The following is a 12186-nucleotide window of genomic DNA, read 5'->3' as shown; positions in this document are numbered from 1 at the left end:
GCCAAAACCTTTCCATGCAAAAATATAAATTGTTCTTTAAAAAATTATTATTTGATTTATCCAGAATTACAAGGAGAATTATCAAACCCTTATTTGATAATGAAAAAATTATATTTTCAACAAAATTCACCAGCGAAACAAAGTTTTTGGATAAGTTTCCGGTAAAAATGGAGACTGATGAATACATTTATTTTTTGACCACTTTTTCCAAATAACTTCTGAACCGCTTGTATAACTGTATAGTTCTATAAGTTCTGACAGTGATTTTTTCAACCTAATCCGAATATGGAGAGGGATTAATATTTTTTCATTCAAAAAATATAACCTTGGTCCACCACGCTTTTACTGGGTTTAATGCATTGATATCTGAAAGTTTCACAATAAACATTTTTTGTTGACTTCACTCCTCTATCTGAAACTTCTAATGAAAGCTTCATGCGACACACACTGTATAGTGTCTTGTATACCTACCTATACCAGAATAAAATAACTGAGAGTTTTTCACTATCAGTGAAGAATGGACATCATTGCTATTTGAACGAATCAAAGGCATCGGCATTGTTTGAGTATATTATTTTGCATAAAAGTGTTGTAGACGCATCACAGTGAAGAGCCTATTAGATCGAGAGATCTAATAGTCATTTTTTACAGTAGATATGGCGCTTTTAGAGAGGTTTATATAGGAACGTAATAAGTGAAAGGAAAATGATTTTCTTACCGGTGGTGCGTGGGACGCAATTGCAGAATAATTAATAAAAATTGATCAAAAATCCGGCGGTGTTAAACACAATCTTTTTCACAATATTCAAACAAAAAAAAATCCAGCGCTTGCTATATGCCATACTTCTCCGGTGGATGTTTAGGTTTCTTCTTCTATTTTGAAAATGTTTTTTCCATATATTTTTTAATTTATTTCTTACCATCATTGATTTTATTCTCAAACATTTGTTTTTTATTATTCTTGTACGAGAGTCACAACGCCATATCATTCCGACGGTCTAAAATACCCGCCATACCCCGTCAACATGACATTTTAAAAAATTCGAAAAAGTATTTCTTTCCCCTCAAAATTTGATCTAGTAGTTGTTTATATGATAAGAAACATAATTGGTATAATGCCATACGTGGGTGATATACGTACAATATAACTGAGCAATTATAAAATTGTATGCAACATATGAACAATTTCTTACAGTATGGCACCATTTTTTTGAAAGTTGGACATTTAGGTAACATACTTGTATGTAGGGACATTCTTGTTCAATTGAATAATGTATTATGTTATAATATTTATCATTTTTTCCATATTGGCATACTGTGACTACCTGCTCTTTCACTATAATTTTTGAGATTTTGAGTGAGTTTGCTTAGTTTTGAACTATATACTTTGAGGAAATCAAAAAAATACAATTTCTTTGATTTTTGAACAAATCAAATTAAGATGCCACAGTGCGGGCTAATTACTTAAAAAGCGTGGCATCAAAAAATGTATACTTCCCTCCCTCAATATCTTTGTTTCAATAAATAATATGAGGAATCAAAAAAACCACTCAATTTTATAGTTAAGGGAGAGACTTTCAAGGAATATTTTTAGATCCAGTGGTTCAACTTCCAAGGAGGGGTAGACGTTACTCCCAGAATCTTAAATGCGAAGGGGTGTCGTGTGGCATATCATTTTGATTGGCGTTCAATTATACTTCCGATGATAGCGATGATAGTATTCTTACACATATAATTAGAATTTGCCTCTTCTGAGATGCATTATTTTCTTGACTCCTTTTATTAAAAATGGTAAGAAGAGTAGGTGGCACCGTTCCAACGTTTGAATGACAGAAATGAATGTATTACGCGTGGGTTTTTTTATTTGTTGGTTATTGTCCTTTCACAAAATGAAATTTAATTTGCGAGGAAGATATTTCAAACATGAAATCTACTTCAGCTTATCTTATGAACTGTATCTTATGAATAGTAATAAGTCTGTTTTGGAACTCCACTCGAACATTACGGAAAACTTCACTAGGAATGACTGATATGCTGCTGTAATTGGTTTTTTAAGTTCTTCTATACCAGAAGGTTGTGTTTTATTAACAAAGGTTTCAATATGAACCCGAAGAAATAAATCTGAGGGTGTTATCCAGTGTACTCGGAGGTCACCCAACTGATATCCTTCTGCCAATCCATGTATTCGAAATTCTCCTGTTCAACTACTGTCGGATGGGAAGAAAATAATGAGGTGGAGCACCGTCCTACTGCTTGGTAGGTAGGTAGGTCTAAAGTAGGTGGGTCTATTCGACCCTCCACCGTAACTCATAAGGGTTTATTGTGGCTCACACCCATTCACATTCAGCCAAATAAACCCAGCTTCTTTACCAAGCCGGTTAGTGTGTATGGTGAGTGGTCTTTCAGGTTAGATGGTGAGAGTACGGATCTGCCGAACTGAAAGAACCTGATTCGGTCCCCAGCGGGGCACGCACAAAGTATATGCTCTGCAGTTTCATCATTTTTCAGACAGAAGCGACACACACTGTCTTCCGACAGTCCAAGTCTCTGCATGTGATGATTCAAATGACAGTGACATGTAAGAATGCTTGTTAGACAGCGTAGTTCATCCCTAATGTAGTCCAACAACTGTTTGGAATCAAGCTTCGAAGGGTGAATAAACGTCTTGCAGTGAGCCAATCCTGGAAGATTATGCCAGAAGTTCATAACTCTTTTTGCCATCCAGGTGTTGAGTGTTTGTTTGGAAAAGCCCAAAACGATGCCAATGACAGGTTCTGGTCCAATGAAGCCGCTTGCAGCACCCTTCTTTGCAAGAGAGTCAGCAGTTTCATTGCCTTCCAGGCCAGTAAGGCCAGGAATCCAGATCAGAGACAATCTGTTCAGTCTTCCTATAGAGGAAGGTCTTTTTTGGCAGTTTGCTACTAATTTAGACGTTGCACTGTGGGATCCAAGAGCTTCCAACGCCGCTTGACTGTCCGAGAATATTTTTATTGACTTGTGAGTGAGGTTCGATTTATCCAATCTCTCTGCACACAATTCAATAGCGTAAATTTCCGCTTGGAATTCAGTCGCATAAGTTCCTAGGCAGGTAGATAACTCTGTCCTGGGTCTGCGACTGAAAACACCTGCACCAGAACCGGAAGGTGTTTTTGATCCCTCTGTGAACCAACAACTATCTGCTCTTAATATTTTCTTCTCCCGCAGGATCCAGTCCTCTCTACTCGGGAATAGTACTTTATAAGGAAGTTCGTAGTTGACCGTTGGAGGCATGAAGTCAGAGGTCATTTCCAGAATGCTGTGACTTCCAATGTCAACCAACAGTCTGTTGCACTCTGCATTCTATTGATTTGTGCAACTGGCAATGTGCACAAGTCTGTATGTAGTCCATCTAGCCTCTCTTTTCAGAAAAATGTGGAGAGGAGGTAGATCTAGAAGGATCTCCATGGTCGCTGACGGTGTGGTACTGACGGCACCACTTAAAGCCTGTCTCTGTAAGCCAGAGAGCTTCGCTTGGGCCGTTTTTTGTAAAGCCTTAGGCCACCAAGTAATTGCACCATACGTGATCATTGGTCTGACAAACATCACATAAATCCAATGGATTTGTTTGGTATCTAAGCCCCAAGTTTTACCACAAATCCTTCGACATGTCCATAGAGACAGTCTGGCTTTGTGTAAAACTTTTTCCAAGTGAGCGTTTCAGGTGAGTACCTCGAACGAAATATCCATTGCGAAGAATTCAACCTCGCAGCATAGATAATGTCGTCACCGATACTAAAAATGAATTTTGTGCTTTCAACTACAATAATAAATAACGTTTTGTATGTGAATGTACCAAAGGGCGTGAAATACATGGCAATATGTGTGAAGCCCAATAATTTCGGCAATGGATGCAATGGATGCAATTGATGAGTTCAACATTTGTCAATGACAACCAGTTGGCAGTTTTTGTAAGCGAAGTTCCATTTGACATTTGACAACGTTGCACAACCGAGTCAAATATAATTTTCATTTTTGTGTTCTCCAGTAAAAATTGTGACGTTAGAGTACCCGCAACCCCTACCATCTTCAATAATAACAAAGTTAGCTTCCTATGCTTTCAACACTTTTTCAAATGCTTGATTATGTTTCTTGGCATCGAGGCGAAATTATCGAAACGGACGACCGGAAATGAAAACCGGAAGTGACCATTTTATTGTAGATTTAGACTCATTCCGAAATCACTATTACTTTGCTTCTATCTCAATTTTTATAAACCGGAAGTGTTTATTTTTCGATGAATCGTACAGATCCGAAACTTAGTTAATTCATATATTTGACACATTCATCAATGACAAATGATGCCTGGCATGTTGGATCCCACGAAAAAATATTAGACACTCCTAACCTTTCATGTTGCGCACGCGCCATCAATATTTTTTCTCCGTCATCTCCTGATGATGTCAACTTGGATGTTTTTTTCTTGCATGTTGGCAGCCATGTTTTTTCTTTAACGTTGTATATTTCGCTCAATGTCCGCCACCATGTTTTTTTTTCTTCAATGCTGAAACGCCATGTTTTTTTTCATTAACGCTGCACACCCTGTACATATTGATGTCGTATATTTTTTTTTCTTCAATACTGGACGCCATGTTTTTTTTCTTCAACGCTGCACACCCTGTATATCACGATGGTAGCCATTTTTTTTTCTTTAATGCTGGACACCATGTTTTTTTTTCTTTAACGTTGGACACCCTGTATATCACGATGGTAGCCAGGTTTTTTTTCTTTAATGCTGGACGCCATGTTTTTTCTTCAACACTGAACGCCCCATATACCTACAAGGCGTTATTTCTAAGTAGGCCTTTCAGAGCTCTTTTGCGTCTGTTAGTTGAATTTCTGGTGTAATGAAAATCTCTTTGTTCATCTACTTTTGTACTGCACTAAAAGTATGGCAAATATAATTTCGTCTCACTGACCACGATTCAACTGCCATTCTGAGATAAATACTTTTTCAAATTTCGAAAAATGAGATGTATGAGGGAGGTATGGCGGATATTTGAAACCGTCGGAATGATATTACGTGGTGATTTTCTTGCGTACAATGAATATAAAAAATAATTGTTTCAAAATAAAATAAGTCTGTGAGAAATAATAAAAATAACATTTTCATAAAAGTATGGCGGACCTAAACACCCACCGGAGGAATATGGCATATAGCAAGCGCCATTTTTTTTCAAATACCGATGATTGAAGAAATTTTGTGATAGAAATTGTTGACAACTGCGGATTTTCGAGCAATTTCAAATAATTATTCTTCAATTGCTTCCTGTGCACCACCGGTAAGAACATCATTTTCCTTTCACTTATCACGTATATGAACCCCTCTGAAAGCGTCATACTGTAAGAGATGACTAACCAAAATCTTCCATCATCTCCCGGTCTATATCAAGTATAAACGATATTATTTTAATTCTTGTCGAGTTCCAAACTGCTGGTTTCATCATTGAGGTTCAGAATACCATCTCGGTTCATCTATTGCAAACAATTTTTCCACACCAGCACAAAAATACGTGCGTTTCGCTAACCAAGTCAGCTTCATCAGTTTTAGTCTTCTCCCGATGATATTTACTTATAGTTGTGTTTCCAAATATTCCACAGCTATCCTATTACACAAGGTATAGTTTTGAAATCAAGCTACGATCACCTTTTACTGATAATTCTTGTCATGAGTAGTCGAGAGAAGTCGATTCAAGACAAGACGAACCAAGCAGGGAATACCTTCTCCCGTCGAAAGAAATGGTACCTATTCTTGTCAAGACGCGAGAGACATTTTCTCACGACTCAGTGGAGTAAAGACAAGAGATTTTTTTTTGACTTGTCTCGACAAGAAGCAACAATAGACAAGATGTCTAGACACACAAGTATTCAAATCGATTCGTATTTTTTTCATCAGAAACTTTCGACGTGAGAAATCAGATTGACCCAACATTATAGAAATGTTCATAGATGGTGCAAGAATCGAAAATTGTCGATCGTATTTTGTTCAGATTTTCATTTATTTGGCCATAATGTAAACAAATCTTCCTTTTGAAATTAGTTCATTTCCAAATGTGAATAACACTGATAACAGTTGAAGTATTTAAACTTGATATTGTCAAGTAGTGTCACTTGATAAGAAGACTGAAATATATAGGATTTCGTCAGTATGATATGGGTCGAGGATTTTTCACAGAATATTTCACATGGGTAAGGAGTCCCAAGTGAACCTAGTCGCGATATTCTTTGCATCTTGAGGTTAGATATGAGTTCTATCAAAGTTTCAACTGAAAATAAATCAGATGCAAATTCAAACTTTCACAACTTTCGATATTTCCATCATCTGACAAGTGGAAAATATTTAGTTGTTTATCAAATGAAACTGTAGTTGTCTCATGAATTCCACGAACAGATAAAACATCCACAGCAATTTTGTAAGATTATTCACCTCGATGCAGGAAGACTGGTAAAGATTTGAAAGCTACTATTTCCTTTTTTTGAATCGAGGTTTTGTCACAGCTTGTATATGATAATAAGTTTCAGCTTCATTTTCATGCGAACTCAGTTTTTCAAAATCTATATTTCAATAACAGGTTTTATAATACTGATGAGGTAGTTCGCAGAAGTCTTTGACTCAGTAGTTTTGACGGTGATAAATTTATTCCAACAAGTGAAAGTAGTTCTATATTCTAATAATACTTCATCAACATCACTATCTATTTCACTTTATTTACGTAGAGTATTCTTGCAAATACCAATTGAACGCTCAGCCAAGGCATTATATTAGATATTTTGGACTTGAGATAACTATGTCAAAATTCCAATTTCGTGCTAACTTTTTAAACTCTACACTTTTGAAGGGCAAATTCTGAAACAAATATTGTAGGGATTCCGCGTTCTGAAAATATAGTTTTGTGTTTGTTGACAATTTATTCAGCGGTTTTAAAATCAATTTCAAAAAAGTCAATCCAAAGGCTGAAATAATAAACTACCACCAGATAGTCACAACCACCGTGAGTTGAAATACCAGCAGCTACCTAGTAATAGGAAATTCCATCATGTTGAAATAACTTCTCTTCTGTTCAGTTCCTACAAAATTTTTGACAAACCTTACATTTTGCAATGAAATTGACCAGGCCAATGATATATTTTTTGGGCACGTGCCTTGCATTCTTCTGTCCCAAGATGTGCTATGTTATGTAATTTCGCAAGCATTACATTGCTAACAATTTTAGGAACTATGATTTTGTCATTGTAAAAGACCAAGGGATTTTTTACAAAAATAGGTCATTTCTGATTTTGAAAAAGGCTGAAACTTTTTGATTATATTTTAATTTTTTGAGGTTTTCTGGCCAACTCAAATTACAAAAATTTTTGACTGTGTATAATATTGAATCACTTTCACTTTATTTTTTCAAATTCTCTAGGCTACTAGTGGAAATAAATATATTTTTCAATCTGAACAATGAACAAATTTAATATTTGATCTACCTATCGGTTTGTTTAGTTTTAATGAATGATATTGAAAGAGGTCCGCAATATACATATATTTTCCTGGTAAGTATCCTACAGTGAAACCACATTTTAGCAGTTTGAGCTTCAATTTTTGTAATCTTTTGCTCACCTTGTGAAAATCTTTGTTATAAATAGCCATTTTTGGTTTTTGGTCAGTTTCAACCGAAATTTCACGACCATGAATAAAATTATGAAATTTTTTGAGTGCAAAACAAATGCCTAACAACTGCTTGTGTATTTGTGGATACTTTACTTCAGCTTCTCCAAGACTACGAGAACAGAAAGCGACTGAGTTTCCATTCTGAAGTAAGCAACCACCAGTAGAAATACAAGGCGGAAGATGCCTCAATGTTTGCACATGATCTCAAATTTGTTTTTGCATAAGAGTGTGTGTGCTAGAGCGAGAGGATGGGTTTTCATAAGAGCGTGTGTGTAGAAGTGAGAGGGGTCGGTTTGTCATATGAGTGTGAAAGAGATGGAGATGGTAGCGAGCTGATCCGTTTCAAAGATAGCAACGCAAACAGTTCGGTGTTGTCGGATGTAAAATTAAGCGTTGTTTATGGGGGCGATGTGGCTTGTGAGGCGATGCCGGTTTTTTTAAATTAGGCGTGAGAAAATGACGTCGTCAACGGCGATGATTAGCAGAGTCTAATGTTTTCACGTGCGATCCGACATATTAGAAGGCCAGTAAGAGCTGTTCAAGTTGATGCGTAAAAAATTAAGCGTGATAGCGATACGGTTGAATTACAAAAATAGTGGTATAATAATAATAATGAAGGAAAAATCGTCTTAAAGATAAAACATGACGGCAGACATTCAGTACAGCGTTAAAGAATAAAACATGACTACCAACACGAACAAAATGGCTGCCATCGAGGTATAGGGGTGTATCATTTGAAAAAAACATGCCAGTTTAACGGGGCTCTATCGTTTTAGCGTGCGATCCAACATGCCAGAAGGAAACTGAGCTAGCATCATCAGGAGAAGTTATTCAAGATGAATATAACGGAAAAATTCTACACAGTGTCTCAAAACATATCGTTTGAGAAAAAAAAGAACGGTAACGAGGATCTAACGTTTCAACGTGTGATCCAACATGTCAGAAAAACACTGAGCAGTATCTTCGTTAACCAAGTTGACATCGTCAGGAAAAGTGGACCAAGAAGATTTAAATTTTGCTTACATCTCACCTACTTAATCGGTGATCTACATAAAAACTCTCAGTATCAACCGAAATGTCTTCGAAAGGGTATAAACGCAAATTAGAAAAATTCGAAGAGAAATTGTTCATTTAAAAAAAAAAAACATTAATTTTTTTCAAGATGAAATTGAAATTACAAAGCAACTAGATAACCTTTGTCTATCGTGGAACCGTAAAAAGTGGAATCCTGAAGAAATAAATCGACAGCAAGAAGCAAGTGTTTTGAGATTACTACCTTCATCATCAACATATCCGTTGAAACGTATTCAACCTATTGATATTGTTATTGGAAATAATCGACAGAGATATGGAAAAGAAACTACTTTCATTCAATATAACTAACATTGAGGATATGAAAAATAAAATGAAAAATGTTTTTACAATGGTATGCGTAATATTAGCATGTATTAGCATGTGAAAATTATATTGAAACTTGTCCAGAAAAAATTGAATCTACATGTAATATAAAAATTTGATGAATATACGGGTTGTTTCATTTCAATATGATGGAAATTCATTAAATGAGAATTTTTTATGAAATAAAAACGATTTAAAATGAGAAGTTGAATAATCAACTTGCAAATCGGACATATTTGCAGGAAATACTGTAACTTGATATTTCTCACAACGCAGTTGAAACAAACAGTCACAATGTGGGAAAACAATTGAATTGCTTATCTCAACGTTTTTTCCAGAATGTTTTATATTGCAATCACATGGGTATGGACACCGATAACCACTATCGTATAAAAATACCAGAAACTTGAATGCTGTGTAATCAAAGTTCCAGTCGAGCAGTCGAAGCCAGACAGTCAAGCTGTGTGTTTTGTTGTGATAAAAAAACTTTAAAATAATCAAGGTGAGTTTTCATAAATATTATTTGAGTGCTACAATTTAGGAATTAATTATTTTCGAAAAATATTATTGTTTTTGTAGCTTCAATAATTCTTATTTTCACATATGAATTTATCTAAACTAAACAACATCACTTCAATTACAGAAAGAAAAAATATATTGAAATTGATGAATATACCTGTGGGAGAACCCTAGAAAATATTGTCGGCAAAAGAGGTCACAAGCAAGTTTGGTCCAACAATTTTATTGGAGTTGGAGGATAACGTCTTTTTTTTGCCGCGACGTATCACCGAAGAGTACAAACCATTTTTGACTGAATTCACTGAAGGATAGTATCCGTTAGTTTACGAGGGAACTATCGACGTGGAAAAACCTCAGCCTGCTGATTCATTCAGAATAGTGGAGAGTTCAAGTTTTTTTCGGAAAATTAAAAGAGTGTAAATGATATTTATTTTTTGAAAGCAATATTGTTTTTTTTTTAATGTGTAGAATAATCAAACAGTCAGACGATTTGTTACAACATATTTAAAGAGTTCGTAATTCAATTTTTGGTAAAAATTTCAAAAACAGAAATATACAGATTTGGATGAAACGTTTGAATATCCAAATTAGAAAATGTTATGAAATCATCAAAGCTAATGCGTTACCTATCGGCTCAATAAAAAAATTACAAACATTTCAAACATTTTCGAAAATTGATTTTAAATTACTACAGACATGTTGGGTTGGGATACACTTCACCAAGTAGAGTCCAATGGAAAAATGTTATGTCAGGTTTCAAGAGCCGGTTTGAAACAGGGCTGATGATTAATTTATATCATAAGGATTTAGGACAATTTTTAGATGATGCATTCAAAGTTTTTGAACAGAAAGTTGAAAATATATTGAAAATTTTCACATTGATTGTCAATACTACATTTTGTTGAGAATTTGTTGAAAAAATGATGAAGGGAGATGATGACGTTCATGAAATTCATGATTCCAAATATTTCAATACTGAAAATGCTGTTAAAGACTCTTCGACTGATTCATATGTTTGGTTTGCTGAAAATATCAAAGATGAGATTTTCATGAAGATATCCGAGTTTTCCGAACGAGGTTCAGGAGCTGCGTTTTCTAAAGTGATTTCATTAGAAGTTAATATCAATAAATTAGGAATAGGCAACGGTTTATCCTCCATCGAACTAACAAAAGAAATTTCAAATGAAAAGGCGTGTATTCATGTGAAATATTCTGATCAGACATGTTTTTATTGGGCAATAGTCAGTGCATTATATCCTGTTAATGGAAAATCAGATTGAGTAACGAGTCATCCACATTATTCTGCTGTATTGTTCACAGCGAAATGAAAAGGACCTATGCCTTTGAACGATATTTCAAAATTAGAAAAATCAAATAATGTATCGGTCAATGTTTTTGCGCTGGAATTGATTGAAAATGGGAAAACATTTTTTTATAATGTAGCACTTGCTAAACTTACGGAAAATAAGCTCACAGTACATGTAAATTTGCCTCTTATTCAAAACGAATATTTTCCGGGGTTGAATAATTACGATGCTCCACCAAAAGATGATTATGATGATGATGACAATCAGATTGAAATCAAATTTCATTATTGTTGGATTCAAGATTTAAGGAAATTACTTGGTTCACAGATGTCAGCTAAAAAAAGTAAAATATTCATTTGTGACCGCTGCGTAAATTATTTGTCTAGTGGAAGTAAATTAACTGAACATGAGGAATTATATTCGGATTTGAATAATTGTAAAATGTTGGTTCCTAATTACAATCATGTAGCTTTTAGAAATTTTGTATACAAACAATCTACCTCATTCAAAATTCACGCCGATTTTGAATGCCATTTGAAAGATTTCGTGGATTCTAATGTTAATTCCGATATAAAAACGAAGACATATCAAAAACACGTACCTTTCAGTGCAGGTTACTACCTGAAATGCTCATACCATGATGAATTATCATATTTCAATAGTTATGGAGGAGAAAATTGTATGAATTGGTTTGCAAATGAAATGGCTGAAATTTCAAAAATGGTAAATATGAAAATCAAAACAATCGTACCTCTCGTGGAGAAGCCCAAATCATGTGAGGTGACAATATGTCATATTTGTGAAAAAAGCTTTTTAGTTACGGATGTGATTGTTGGCTATCACTATCATTTTACAGGTCGATTCAGAGGATACGCACATCAAGCCTGCAATTTGAATTTCAAAAAATTGTTTGTCGTTCCAGTAGTTTTTTATAATTTGAGTGGGTATGAGAGTCATTTTATGATTAGCGATTTATGTGAACGAGGTCATTTGACCGTACTACCCGTTAATAAGGAAAAGTATATTTCTTTCACTCTACATTCAGATGAAAACGATATCAAACTCAGATTCATAGATTCATTAAGAATTTTAGGAGCTTCCTTCGATGAATTGGCTGCAATTTTAGATGAATCTGAAAAAAAAACTACTTAAACGAGAATTCAGTTGCTTGGATGATGATGCATTTCATTCATTGACTTGTGAAGGTATATTTTGTTATGATTATATTGATAGTTTGGATAAATTGGGGGAAACTTCAATACCATCAATTGA

General features: G+C 34.8%; 1 long non-coding RNA gene across 1 annotated transcript; it reads left to right on the top strand.

Annotated features, from left to right (window-relative positions):
* The first annotated feature begins 9365 nt into the window (after positions 1–9365).
* LOC141487133 (uncharacterized) lies at positions 9366–10033 on the top strand. Its single transcript, XR_012468218.1, has 2 exons — positions 9366–9590; positions 9732–10033. It is a non-coding gene; the product is annotated as an uncharacterized lncRNA (long non-coding RNA).
* The last annotated feature ends 2153 nt before the right edge of the window (positions 10034–12186 follow it).

Source organism: Leptinotarsa decemlineata, unplaced genomic scaffold, assembly GCF_025532065.1.
Source record: "Leptinotarsa decemlineata unplaced genomic scaffold, Ldec_3_MD MMD2_tig00078363_RagTag_RagTag, whole genome shotgun sequence".
NCBI lineage: Eukaryota > Metazoa > Arthropoda > Insecta > Coleoptera > Chrysomelidae > Leptinotarsa > Leptinotarsa decemlineata.
This window is presented reverse-complemented; position numbering and strand designations above follow the sequence as displayed.